The sequence below is a fragment of the Argiope bruennichi genome, chromosome X1, assembly GCF_947563725.1.
Source record: "Argiope bruennichi chromosome X1, qqArgBrue1.1, whole genome shotgun sequence".
Classification (NCBI taxonomy): domain Eukaryota; kingdom Metazoa; phylum Arthropoda; class Arachnida; order Araneae; family Araneidae; genus Argiope; species Argiope bruennichi.
The window spans coordinates 43,999,736-44,013,742 of record NC_079162.1 but is presented as its reverse complement, the minus strand read 5'-3'; positions in this window follow the sequence as shown (position 1 = coordinate 44,013,742).

The following is a 14,007-nucleotide window of genomic DNA, read 5'->3' as shown; positions in this document are numbered from 1 at the left end:
TGGTCGACCCATTTATAGATTTCGTGAAAATTTTGATACAAATCTGCATCTTAGATTTCAAAATTGTATGAAAAGTTTTATCTATCAAACTGTTTTCTTTTTGTTATCATGTTCATTTGTACTCCAACAGACAGGCATGTAAACTTCCTCTGAATGAGTTTCTTTAAAAAAAATTTCAAAGTTCTACGAATTTGATGTAAAGGCCACAAATCTAATTTCATCCATCTAGCTCAAATCTTTTTTGAGTTATCGTGTTTACAGACAGACATAATTCAAAAAATATGTTATTCTAATTGAGGAATGTTTGAAAAAAGAAAATTCACGAAATCACGAGACCGAATTATTTGACGATAACAATGCTTTCCTCTCTGTATGCTTTGTACACGAGATAGTAAAGAAACCACTAACGTTCCCGCAATCGTTAGCTAATTATAGAACATAATTTTTAGATAAAAACCTCGACAAATTGAAGGCCAAAGAATAACAAAACAAATGATACCTTGTTTATCTCATACAAATGAAAACTTGATATGCCTCACACAGAGGATAACAAAGCCACAATAAAAATGTGAGAGAGTAGATTAGGGTTTATACAATAACCGACTTTTTGAAAAACCGGTTTTCGAATTCAATATTTCCAGAAAATCGGTTTTAGCCGGTTTTCGAATTTTTATCGAAAAAAAAATAGAATAGGGAAAAATATTTCATTTATATAAAATAACAAAAAACGAAATCATTATCAAAATCAAAGTAAAAATATAAAATAAATTAAGGATTCATATACATATTACTTACACAAAATAATGAAAACTCAAACAAAAATTTCAAATAATATTTAAATTATTTTCATTAATTTTAACTTCTCCTTAGAAAGTAGGATTTTAAAAAACATAAAATATCCACTGAATGGTGGCTCAATCTTGTGCTTATTTTGGAGACAATATTGCCTGAAATTGAAAATACTCGTTCACTAGCTACTGAGCTTGATTTTATAGGTTTCATGGCATCAAATAACAAATCCAAGATTTTTCTTCTTTTTTTCGTTGCCTCAAATAATGAAAATACAGCTTTCAGTGTCTTTGGATTTGTAAGTCTTCTTTCAGGGTCTTGAAGAAACTTATGAATTGATTTTTCCATGGCTTCTTTGAAAACAAGCATTACTCTAGCTGCTTCGATTTGCTTTTCATCAGAATCGGTTTCCACGTAAGAATTCAAAAATATTCTAGACAATATCTTTCCAGATAACTTAATAATTTTAGTTTTTGAAGCTAAAGAAAGTACACTAGATTTCTTCGCTGAACTAGAAATGTTTTGTGGAGTTTGCAAATACAGCAAAAGAGTTGCTAATTCTACTTGTATTTTTCTTGAATTCGTTCTTCTAAAGCATATAATAATTTCTAACTTATCTCAGCGTTTAAATTTTTTAGTTCATTTAACAGAAATTCAAATATACCTTCACTTGTTAATAAATTGGCATATCGTCGTCCTAAGCCTTCAGCTGCTACACGAATCGGTCCCAAGCGATGAAATTCAAAATATTTGTTTGTTTATATTGAAGAAGAGGAATACTCAGGCGTTCCGGAAAACCGGTTTTCAAATGTAACAAATTTACTTTAAAAAACCGGGTTTTTAAAACCGGGTTTGAGAAGCCATCAAACCTTAGAGCAGATCCTTTGTAATAAAGAGTTGATTTTAAATGTAAAAATCACACAAAATGTAAAATTCCAGAACATTTACATAACAATTTTTAGCAGAAAATCAGATCACTCGTTAAAAGACCTATTAAGCGAAATAACGATAAAATAATTGATAAGTCTGAAAAATATTTCAAGTACTATAAAACTCCTTACAAAATCTGAAATTGCGGCAATTTCAAGATTTTAAATTAGTTCAGAAACAGAATTAGTATACCACTTCTAACAGTTAACATTGATATTAAAAGGAATTTAACTGGAAAAAATACTCCATTACTTTCAATAAAATTTAAATATTCGAAACACACAACCAAAAAAATCTTGATTTCCTAATAACCTTTGGACAAAGCAGGTAAAGACAAATTTCTCAAGACAAGGTCTCTTGACAATCTAAGACATTAGTTCCATTAATATAACATATCTTTAATCGATTTATTTATGATAATTTTCTTAAGATTGACACTGACAAGAAAATATTGAATAAAATCTTCGCAACTAGAATCCTATGGAATCTTCTCTTTGAACGAAATAGAATCACTGAGACGTCTTTCCGGTGGCGCAACTTCCTGGTAACAGGTTTTATTCCGGAGAGCAATCTGCCTGAAAATAGTTTCATTAAAATGATATTATGCATACCGCCTTGCATTCTGCTGCGATTTTCGGTTAAGATAATGCACGCGAGAGCGATCGACCAGCAGCAGTCAAAGTTCCATTCGCATTTTCCTGTCACCAGGTGCAACGGCTAATGCGTTGACGTTTTCCTCACACACGAACGATCTTCAATTAACTCCATTTACCATGCTTCGGTCTATCCTGCTTAATTGGATGCCTTGCACCGTTAACTAAAATTAATTTTCATACAAGACGAGAATGAAACAATAAATGCTCAGCTAGTGTCCCTGACATGTTAATTGCTAGGCAATCTTTTCCGGTGATATCACTTCTGAGATTTCGCATGCTCAAAGATTCCTGAATGCAGCAGCATTTCGAGTCTTCTTAAGACAGGACTAATAAAGGCATCGGATTTCTATGCACTTTTGTACCGAAACGTTCATGAAGATAGCTCTGTATGACACGTAATCATGTATATTACTAAACTCATGCATTTAAACCATATATTCTCGTAATAGTAAGATTAAAAGTTAGTGGTAGCTTTCAGCGAAAGATTTTGCCGTGGAGAAAATATTTTATATTTTCCTTACATGGCGACATAAATTTATGTTGTAAGGTTATGATCGATACCATCATTCATTTCTGTTATAAACTTATTTACAATGCAATTGTAATGTTCATACGGTGTTCAATATGTTTAAATAAACATTTTCCCGTTGTAATCCAAATATGTTATCCACGAGAAAAGGGGAAGAAATGTGGAGAAAAAGTTTAAAATATCTGGTTTTAGATCAAATCATGTCGGAGGATCAAAAATTAGAGAACAGATTCGACTTAAAATTTGTGATGCAGGTGGAATTGCTTCGCATTAAACCTTTAACCATGAGTCAATTGCCCTCACGTTGACATAGAGTGGAAATTTTCTGGGAGAAATACCAGTTTAAGTGTTATCTAAATACTAGCCCAAATATAGGTGTCCGTGCTCAGCAATTCTCGTACAGTTGAAAATAATATTAAAATCAAGCAAACCAATCAGCATGTTAATTTGTAAATTCCGAATTAATTCGATTTGCCTCTGAAATATTTATTACCCTAAAACAAAACTGAAAATAGTCTTTTTTTTTATTTTAAATATGTATTTAAGATATTACCATTTCTGTTGGTGGGTGCAGCAGAACTATTTCTGGCTCTAACACCATAAAAAAGCAGAACTTTCCGGTACTTTAAAATCAATGGACGATTAAAAATTATTTTGATATCATTGTAATAGGCAAAATATGAAGTCAAATGTCATTGCAGAATTGATATTTTTTGAAGCCTTTAATGTAAATAATTTATTGGAAATAATTAAAATTTAATGCCATTAATAATTCTAGAAAAACAGAGCGCGTCTTTTGCATTATGTTAGCGAATAAAGCTAAACTAAAACTAAAAAAAAAGTCTAATTAAATTAAGATCTTCCTTATTAAGCTCCCTTTTCTCATATAATAATTCAATATTATTTACATCTAATCTTACCTTATAAATATCTATAACATGCACATACCTGTATATCAAAACAGATCATAAAACTGCCAAGATAATCTTAAGTATCCCATTAGCTGAGAACGAAACGATATGATCTAAAAAATAATGATGACATTTGTCCGCATCATTGTCATCATTGAAGAGATGGATGAACATATTTATTATCTTTAAGCAAAACAACTATTCGATATGAATGTTTTTTCTAAACAAAAAGTATTACACATTTATAAACATTTATTGAGAAAGTTTGCGAAAAGGACATGGGACATAAGTTATTTAGAAGATATAATTATTGTCAAATAAAAAGAAAATTAATTGAAAGGAACAGAATTAACTCTAAACAAAATACACACGAAAAACTTTAGAGCACTTTTTATGCATTACCTTCTCTTAAAAAGAGATTAAAATAAGCAAGAAACAAGCAAGTTGACGTCATTTGCTATAAAAAATTCTGCATTTTTTTTGTGATTTTGTGAAAAATAATAGAAAAATAAATGTTCAAGAAAGGCTTCATGTTCTTATAAATGAAACTTTTTTTATGTTTCCCTCCAAGTATATTTGCTCAAAATAGTGTCATTATTGAAGCAAAGCATTCTATAATGAATGTCTTTGCAAAACCTTCGTGTTCCGCAACGTTGTCAAATGACCCAGAGCTCAGTTCAAAAATTCTTCTTAAACTTAGTGAATACTAATTGAAAATTTCATCATGGAATATAAAACAGCACTACGAAGGTTTCCAAGATTTTTTCTTGTCGTCTTAACTTTTATCCGCCTACAGATAGAGTTAAAATTGGTGGCTAAACATAATAATAATTGAGACTATTCAATGACTGACTCCTTGCGTCACGCCAAAAATAATTGAGAAGTGTGAAGATATTTAACAAAACATTTGTAGTGAAGCCTTCAATTAGTTTGAAAAGACATGTTACGTACATGAATGCCAAGAATAGAACGTACATAAAACTCATTTATTTAATCACGATTCGATTTTCTACACTCTTTTATAACATGAAACATTGCAAAGAAGAAAATATTGCCTTCTATTTTCAACAAACGATGCGAAGATTTACTCAGTGGCTTTTCTATTTTAGTAGCAAAGGTACTGTTTCGATTCCCATTTTGGCTATGGAAGAAACATATAGTGGCCTCCACACACATCGGATTTATTTCTATGATGCTACCTCTAAAAATAGGAGCATAGAATTCTACGACAGTGTTACAGGGCATTGGACGGAAAATACGTAACCAATGGCCAAGCGAGACTAACTGGCGCCCGAGGCATAATATAAGTTTTTTTGTCCCCTTGTTTCAGCGGAATAACAATTGCAAATAACACTCAGAACATGACATTATTTTATCGCCCCTTGAGGATAATTCACTTTAAAAACTGACTAATATTTTGTTCCCAGGGTACTCTATAAAACTGGAGCCAGGAGTATTTATATATCCCTTGCTCACCGGTAGCTACGTCACTGCATGTAACGCGAGCGGTAGTGTGTGCTTTTCTGCTGGCCCAGAACTTTGATCTATAAAATAAATGAAAAAAAATTATTAGATATAAAAGAAAAATCTGCTGTACTTGGTGTTGAAATTATCTGGATTAGAGCTCATCAGGGATATATTGGAAATGAAAAAGCAGATACACTAACCAAGGAAGCTTTAAACTTAGAATATCTTTCCATGAGTCCAAACTCCAACTGAGAAATGAGACTAAAAAACTAATAATTGAGGATTGGCAGGAGAGATGGAAAAATTCCATCAAGGGGCGAACAACCTATCAACATTTTAAAAACGTTTCGGTTAATCGAATTGAGGTCAATTTTTATTGCCTTGGTGTATTTTCTGTGCATAAAAGTCGTTTCTTTCACCAAAGTTCGATATGCCAGTGTGGTACTGAAGAAGGATCTATAAATCGTATGAACAAAGCCTGTGCACTGTGGCGAGAACACAGACCCAGGGGGCCAAAAAATTGGATGTCTTTTGGATGCCTTCGAAGCACTCATAAAAATTTCAGTCATTAAAGTTTCTATTAAGGACATTTTGTCAAACCTTTTATCTTTAGCTCTCTCTCCTAATGTCAAAAGTTAAAGCTCATTTAATATATTTTATACATTTTGAATGTTTCACGACGTAAAGTAAATTGTAATGCTTTTTTTTTCTATTAATTTTATGCACCAATATGCGTTTTCTCTAAAGGGCTCCAATGCCATCAAGTGTATTTTTGCTTCTTCGTGCTAGGTGGGGTTGCTCCATCAAGTTTTCCGTATGGCTTATGGCTAGGTCCAGGTATTGCACAGTATCAGTGACCATTGTAAACGTTAGGCAAGAAAAGTATTTATAACACGAAAGCAAGTATCTTTTTTAAGGATGAAACTAATTAAAATCGTTATGGGAATTAAATGACATCATAATGTACTTTAAAGTTAAATATTTATTATTCACGAATGTTTAAACAAACATACAAATATATAATATTAGGGTTTTATTATATTTTATATCCTATCTCTTATACTTAGTAGAAATGACGGCTCGTTATCAATGTACTACGTGAAATTATAAGTATGCATGGAGGAATGAAAAGAAACATTTTAATAACCAATACTAGAGCACTGTAGGAATCATATAAAAGTTCAATTTTTTAAAACATATTATTATTAACCTCTACGAAGAGCAAAGTGTTTTCATATTATGGTCCACCTTCTTTAATAAAACTTTGTGATTGGAAGTATACGTTTATGTACAATATTAAGAGAAATAAGCCCTTAAATTTTTTGGGACACCCTATATACGTTTTACTGCTTTCATTAAAACCGTATTTAGGCTAAACAGCTTACAACAAGAGTTAGAAAAAAAGCTGTCATCCAAAAACAGATGAATGCAGTCAATTCAAATCTAAGTGATACATAGTAAATGATGGGACAACTTGACGATATTGATACATAAAATCAAGTAACTTATTCCAGCTGTGACTAAACGGAATTTCTATAAATAATCTGCTATTTAAATTCTCTAGATTAAAAAAAATATTTGATATGCCCATTTTAGCTATTTATAGAAAACACCTTGCAAAAAAAAAAAAAAAAAAAAAAAAATCCCCCTCTTTCAGCTTCTTCGTTTTCCACCTCCAGGGGCCAATCACTTCTGTCCTCACGTCAGCTGTCCCTCATACTACACCCCTTTTCTTCTTACCAACAGTATTACACGAGGGAAGGGGGAGTTGAAAGTTCGTTTACTTGGTTAATTGTCAGGAGAAATCATAGTGCCCCATGCCAATTTAATTTTGGAATACATTGAGAAAGAAAAGCATATGACAATATATTTCAGTATAAAACGCCGCAGGAGGATTTTAAAAGAGGTGTGCATGACAAACGTAATTTCTCGTGCGTATGTAGCGCATTGGAGAGGTCCCAATATAAAAATATTTATATAATCAAGGTAATCATAACACAAATTACAATTCTCTCTTCAAGTCATCATAACAACAAATTCGATTTTAATATTTCGAGATGGCAACTAATTTTCCCTGTGGTGTGAAAATAATTTGCATTATTACTTTAAAAATTACAAAAGTTTTAAAGAACCTAATAGCTAGAGTTTCTGCGAGTTATTTGATAATCTCACAAGCAAAATTTATCATCACCATTAGCTTATTAGCTAGTTAGAATCAATTCATATCGGAAACGATCAGCCATTATCGAATCAGCCAGTATCCGATTTGCCATTATCGAAGTCATCAATATTTTATGTAAATTGCCAGTCGTATTTGAAGCGAAAATGCACAGAATGAATTTCTGCATCTATATGTATGAAATTCTGAATATTTATCCTTTGAAAGGCCCTGGATTAGATGTGATTTCGCTCAAAACGGGAAATATGCTACATAAAAATACTAGTTACAAAATATTTTTTTCAAGGGTGTTTTTTTTTTTTACTTAGGCTTTTTATGAATTTTTTTGAATGATTTTTCTGGTTCTTCACAACATATCTCAGTTTTGTAATCTGCTTTTTTCCTCCTATTTAGTTCATCTTAAGATTTTCCTTTTATTCTCAATGTGTTATTTACATCATAGATATTTTTTCATTCATTTTAGGTTAAAGAATTTTTTATTCCTTTCAAGAAAATATAAAAATGTTGGGACACATTAAAGAACGTCCGGTTTTGCATGAAATGCAAAAATGAATGAAGCAAAAAAACTTTTTTTTCCCGCCGAATTCTGAAGAGTTTTTTTTTTTTTTTTTTTTTTTTTTTTTACTTCTCTCTGAAAGCTTAACATTTTTAGGGCTCGTAATATAGTGTTTTTCTCTCAAAATGCATTTTGAAAAATATGCGAGGTTTTAAAATTTTCTTCGGATTGAAAACAGGACACAAATAATTAGTCATGCAAATAAAACAACATATAATAAAAAAAGTCTTTTTCTTAAAAATCTTAGTTATGTGTAGTGAGAAGTTCATGAATTTGTAGAAGATAAGATTTCTAAATTAAGATTTTCAACTCGTAATCAATTGACGTACTAACATTTTATCAAAAGCGATTGTATTTTTGTAATCGTTTGAAGGGTTCAAGAGAGTGGCATCAATATCGTCATTCAAACTGTCATCCCAAAGATAGCATTATCTCGTATCAAATGAAAGATTATCACTCAGAAGGAGATTTTATTTCTGAACTTGAATAAAACAAAAATAAATATTATACTGATTATAAAGCATTCATTTGTTTGAATAATATCTGTCATCTGATTTTTAGTACTACGTATCTCCTTTGCCATTCATTGTGCCGTTACGTAAAGTTTCATACAACCATTTAAACAAAATGATAAACACTTCATTGATATTATACTGTCATAAATAATAACCATTTTCCAAATCTGACTTGCATAAACTTTCCTTTGAAAGTAACTTTCATATCAGTAGTTTTCTGCATGATTAAAATATGACATGTAATGTAAAAATACTTTTTAGAAATAATTTTAGAGAACAGGGTTGGTTGAACCATAAAAAAAATCAATTTTGGTCCCATGAAAAAAGGGACATTCCACTTATTACAGAAAGAGATAATGTATATAGGTTTAAAAAGTTAAAAGTTCATAAATCAGCATGAAAATGTAATTAGACTCTGTAGGATAGAAAGATTATATTATATATATTGCCTTTTCCTCAAAATAATTCTTTATTATAAATTTAGATACGCATACATAAAATTAATAACGATGTTTATAACGAAAACATCTTATTCCGTCTATTAATATTGAATTCTATATAGGACATAATTTTATATAGGATATATATTATCAATGTAAAAAAATTATTACTATCACATAATAAATAGAAAAAAAATGCTCATATATTTGTGACTTGAACAGATAAAAGAAGCTTATGTAACGTTATAAAATCAATTGTTGTTTGGTTGCAAACAAACCATTTTTTTTTTTTTTCAATATACATATTCAAAAGCATAATTAAATTTTTTGCTTAAAAATTAAAATCAGGAGAGTAAATTTCTAGATCTTGAATCAAAGGCATCCCAGAATTACAGTTCAACTAATCCATTGGGTAAGACAGCATTACTTAAGGGCATAAATACAAAATTTACGAGATCTTTAACTTCTTTAACTCATACAATAAAATTGAAATAGTAAAAAGCTTAATTGCAGATCATTTTCTAAAAACACGGTTCACTTCATGGCCTATGAAAAAAAAAAAAAATGAAATTTAGTAGCAATTTTTAACAAACTAATAAAAAATTATAACAATTTTCTTACCACAATCTAAATAATATTTAATAACAGGATCGGACATTTTCGTTTAATTATAAAGTAACACATATAATTAGAATTATAAAACATTATAACATGAAATTTGCAAATGATAATCCATTAGAAATATTGCTAAAAATAATAATCAAGAATTAATTTGTATACTTGATTTAATTTGAATAAAGTCGATGATTGTACGACCATTGTAATTAAATAAGATAACAGAATTTAATAACTTCAAAATGCCACAAAAAAAAAAAAGAAAGAAACTGAAGGACTCTTTGTTTAATAATCAGCCCTTCAAGCATAATTACTTTCCTTCTAATACACGACTATGCCATTATGTAAGTAATGGATGTTTGCGAAACCTAGAACTGGGACAGTCACGTTTGTTATCCTTCATTATCCACGTTTTCACTTTGTTTTGACTTTCATCCACGAACAGCTGTTTCATATGTATACACTAGTAGATATACTCAGTATTGCTCGGGATTAAAATCCTTTCATGAATAATATTTTCAACATAGAAACTAAGTTTATATATAAAAAAATAATGATACACAAAACCTTTTTTCTAAGATATATGTATTGAAATTTAAAAAACACTTTAAAAAATAATGGTAGCGTAGTTCAAAGTCTTAAATTTGCCCAGCAAAGATGTAGCTACAAATTTCCTTATTTCAAAATCATCTACTTTAAATTTTCTAAAGAATTAATAACAATTGATAGAAGAATTGCACAAAAAATTAAATTGATATCGTTAGAAAAGGTAAAATTTTTAATTTTAAGATGATCTGGATTTTTTCGAAATAATTTCCTACCAAATTTCTGACGGGAAGAAAAAAGCAAAATATTGGTTAATTTCTTATAACCCGAAGCGGCTACTGTCGCTGAATGTCTGTTTAACTTGCTTAACTGTTTTTGCCTCCTCTTGAACAACAGATTTATTGTTAAAACACTATTTTGAAACAAATGAAAATCTTGTAAAAAGATTCAAGAATCGTCAAAATTAAACAGAAATTTTTAAAAATAGGGGTAAAATAGTTCAATTCATATTAATGTTAATGAGCTTAATTTTAAAAAAAAATAACAACAAATGAAATAAATATTGCGTAGAAATGAACTTGATATAATTGAAATAGTAAAGTTTTGAATTTTAAAATGGTTTTAAAATTTTCTATAAAATTATTTGCTACAAAGTTTATCAGAGAAATGGTAAAATTTCAGTTAATGTCTACTTAAGTCAATGTAAAATTAAATTTTCACTTTCATTTTAATAAAATGAAAAAGTTAACAGTATTCTTTATATTGTCTTAAAGATAACCTGATAACCACTTTATTCTTTGAATTCAAATAATTGTTGAAATCGAACATAAATTTGAGAAAAATACATTTATATACTGGTTAATAATGCTTAGCAATTTCGGTAAATCCGTTTACAGGTTAAAAATCAGTATTATCTTTTTGAAATTCATAAACAACTTTATATTATTTTTTCCAGACTTTTTTTAATAAATTCAGATATCAATAAAAGGAAATTTAACTCAAACTATTTCTCGTTAATGAATATCGAAACACATTTTCTGAAAAATTATTTATGTAGCTTTTAATCGGTTCTACTCCATTCCAAACATTATGAATTTCATCATCTAATGTAGGTACATCTAGATGCAACACAAACAGGGGATCGAAACAAAAACATAGCATATTAGCACAGGAAATACGACCAAATAGAGCATCCAATTTATAACATTACGTTTCCTAAGCCATTTGTTGTTGTTTTCAATAGATTTTAGAAATTTTTCAGTCACCAACTGTAATGGTATGATGCAGCATCTATCTTTAGGTAATTGAGATAAATGATAATAGATATATTGCCTTTTCTTTAAAGATGCTTCCTCTCAAAGGCAAAAGTTAAGCCTCAATTTATCTGTATTTCTGTTATTGGTTTTGAAACAGCAGTTACCCAAGACCTGCCTCCCCCCCCCCCTTTAAAGTGAAAAGTCAGCATTTTCGAGACACACGAAACGATTCTGCTTGTTCAACATTTTCCTTTGAGAATCGTAACTTTCAATACCTTTATTATATCAGTTTCGTTGAGTATATAACTGTTGACGACAATTTGTTGATTCTCCCATTGTTGTAATCTTTTTGACAGTTAACCATCTGAACTTGATATAGAGAGAAAAAGCGAGATGAATATACTACAGTTAATAATAAAATATTTTTAAATCACGATCAAAGATCATAATCTTTTGCTTCATTGTATTAACTAAATTCACAACAACCGGAAAATTAAAAAAGATTGATGTAATAATCATTCTGTTAGTTACCTTAGAAAAATTCGATAAAATGACTGGTATTATTCGTGCAAATAATTTTTAATGTATTAAACTATTCATCGGTGACTGGTGATTAAACACAGAGCTCCGTGCGTCCACTAATTTTGCTTAAAATGTACCATTATCATTATTATTTTATTGGTAACATCCTGACGATCACAGAATCAATTGCAAATGAAGTTGTCAGCCAAAATCTAGCGTTACACGTTATTTCGATTAGATAGACTATATCTAATTTTTAAAAAATTAATTTAAAGTGATGTCTTTTATTTGGGAAAAAATCGCGCATGCAGAGAAAAATGTATCATAATCAAATAATATGCGTTAGTGAACAGAGCGTGAAAGAAAATGTAATCATTTCATAAGTAACCTCATTTTCCAGATAGAATACAATCATCTTACAAGCATGTCCTTTTCAGAAACGCTAAAGCAGTAGGTGCCCTGTAAGTCACTGAAAATAGTTGTTTGATATTCTAGTTAGGCGCAAGATTTCCTGTTACCTCAATGAAATGTTATACTGGCAACTCTGGTTGAACAGAAAATCATCATCGACCCGAAGAATAGGTTAACTCAATTCTGCCATATTCAGATACTATATAATTTTGACACTCAGTTACTTATATATAAATTCTTAGAAAACTGGATTCTAAAAATTAATCCATTTCTGTAGGAACAAAACTAGATAAATTGATAAAAGCAAAATTTAAAATTTCATCAGAAAACTCATTCTATCAAATGTGAATGATGTTCAAACTGAAATTTTAACTAAGATAACAGTGCTGAAACAAGATGAAATACAGAAGGGGTTTACGCCTTTTTAGAATTATTCTGGAGTTGTTTAATTAACGTATAAAATATAAACACTCATAGTTTTTTTTAATTCGATCTAATAGCCTTTTTTTTTACGTTCTATAACTCTGCACCATAATCATAAAATTCCTAGAGAAATTGATTTTAATCCGCTACTTTCCAAAGTCATCAATCGTGGTGGGTTTGCGTTTAGAAAAAAGCTCTTTTCAACAGACTAAAGGCAATACAGTCCATAAATGCACGAGATGTCAAGGCACTTCGCAGAAATATATTGAAAAGGTATATATACAATGCATATATCAGTAACCATTTTTTCCAATGAATATATTATCGAAGTATGACTTAGCAGATATGCCTTGATGAAGTCTCACTCTTTGAAAGTTAAGAAATGGAATTTCTTCAGTCGGATATAAAACTTTCTATCAATATTCTGTTTTTGTTTCTTTAAAAACATGCCATTCCTCCCCCATTGTAGGAGAACCCCGAGAGGATCACAAACCCCTTACTGAAACTTTGTTCGAAGTGATGGAAACATATTTCTACATTTTTTTTTTTTTATTTTTATTCTCGTTTTTTCTAATAAAATAAATCTGTTTTTCTTGCAATCATTTAAGAAAAACCCAAGCTTCTTCAAAGGTCACATTGTAATTCAATTTATATCCTATTAAATATGTTTCATTCAGAGTGTACAAACTGTTCTACGTTGAGCCCCATACCTCAGGAAAAGCTGGCAAATATTATGTCTTTAGCTTCAAGTAGCAAATTTTGGATTATTTATATATTTAAAGATTCCAGTTTATTTCTGCATCGACGGATTTTCCCGTTACCAGCGATTTCACTTTCTAAAATACTTGACACAATACGTCAACAGACCATTTTTTTCGGATATTCGTTTGGAATCTTTCCGTGTATAAGTAACGATGGCTGGCTTTTCCCTTTTCGTCCGAAAATGTAACTGGTAATAATTTTATTTTGTGGGAATGTTTATAGGAATATGCTTATAATATATAAATCGGAATATTTTTCTTCGGAAAGCGCAAAAACATGCTTCAATCCTCTTGTTTATATGCAACATTTTGAAAGAATAAATCTAAAAGTAGAAGGCAATATTTCTCTTTTCTAATCAGAAATTGTCATAATTCTTTTTATTCCAAAACGCTTTCTTAAAAAATACTTTACAGAAATCGTTCTAAAACTGCTTAATACCTTTGTAACTACCCGTGTTTTTATTTTTGTTTCCCTCCTTTTCCATGAATTTACTGACCTCT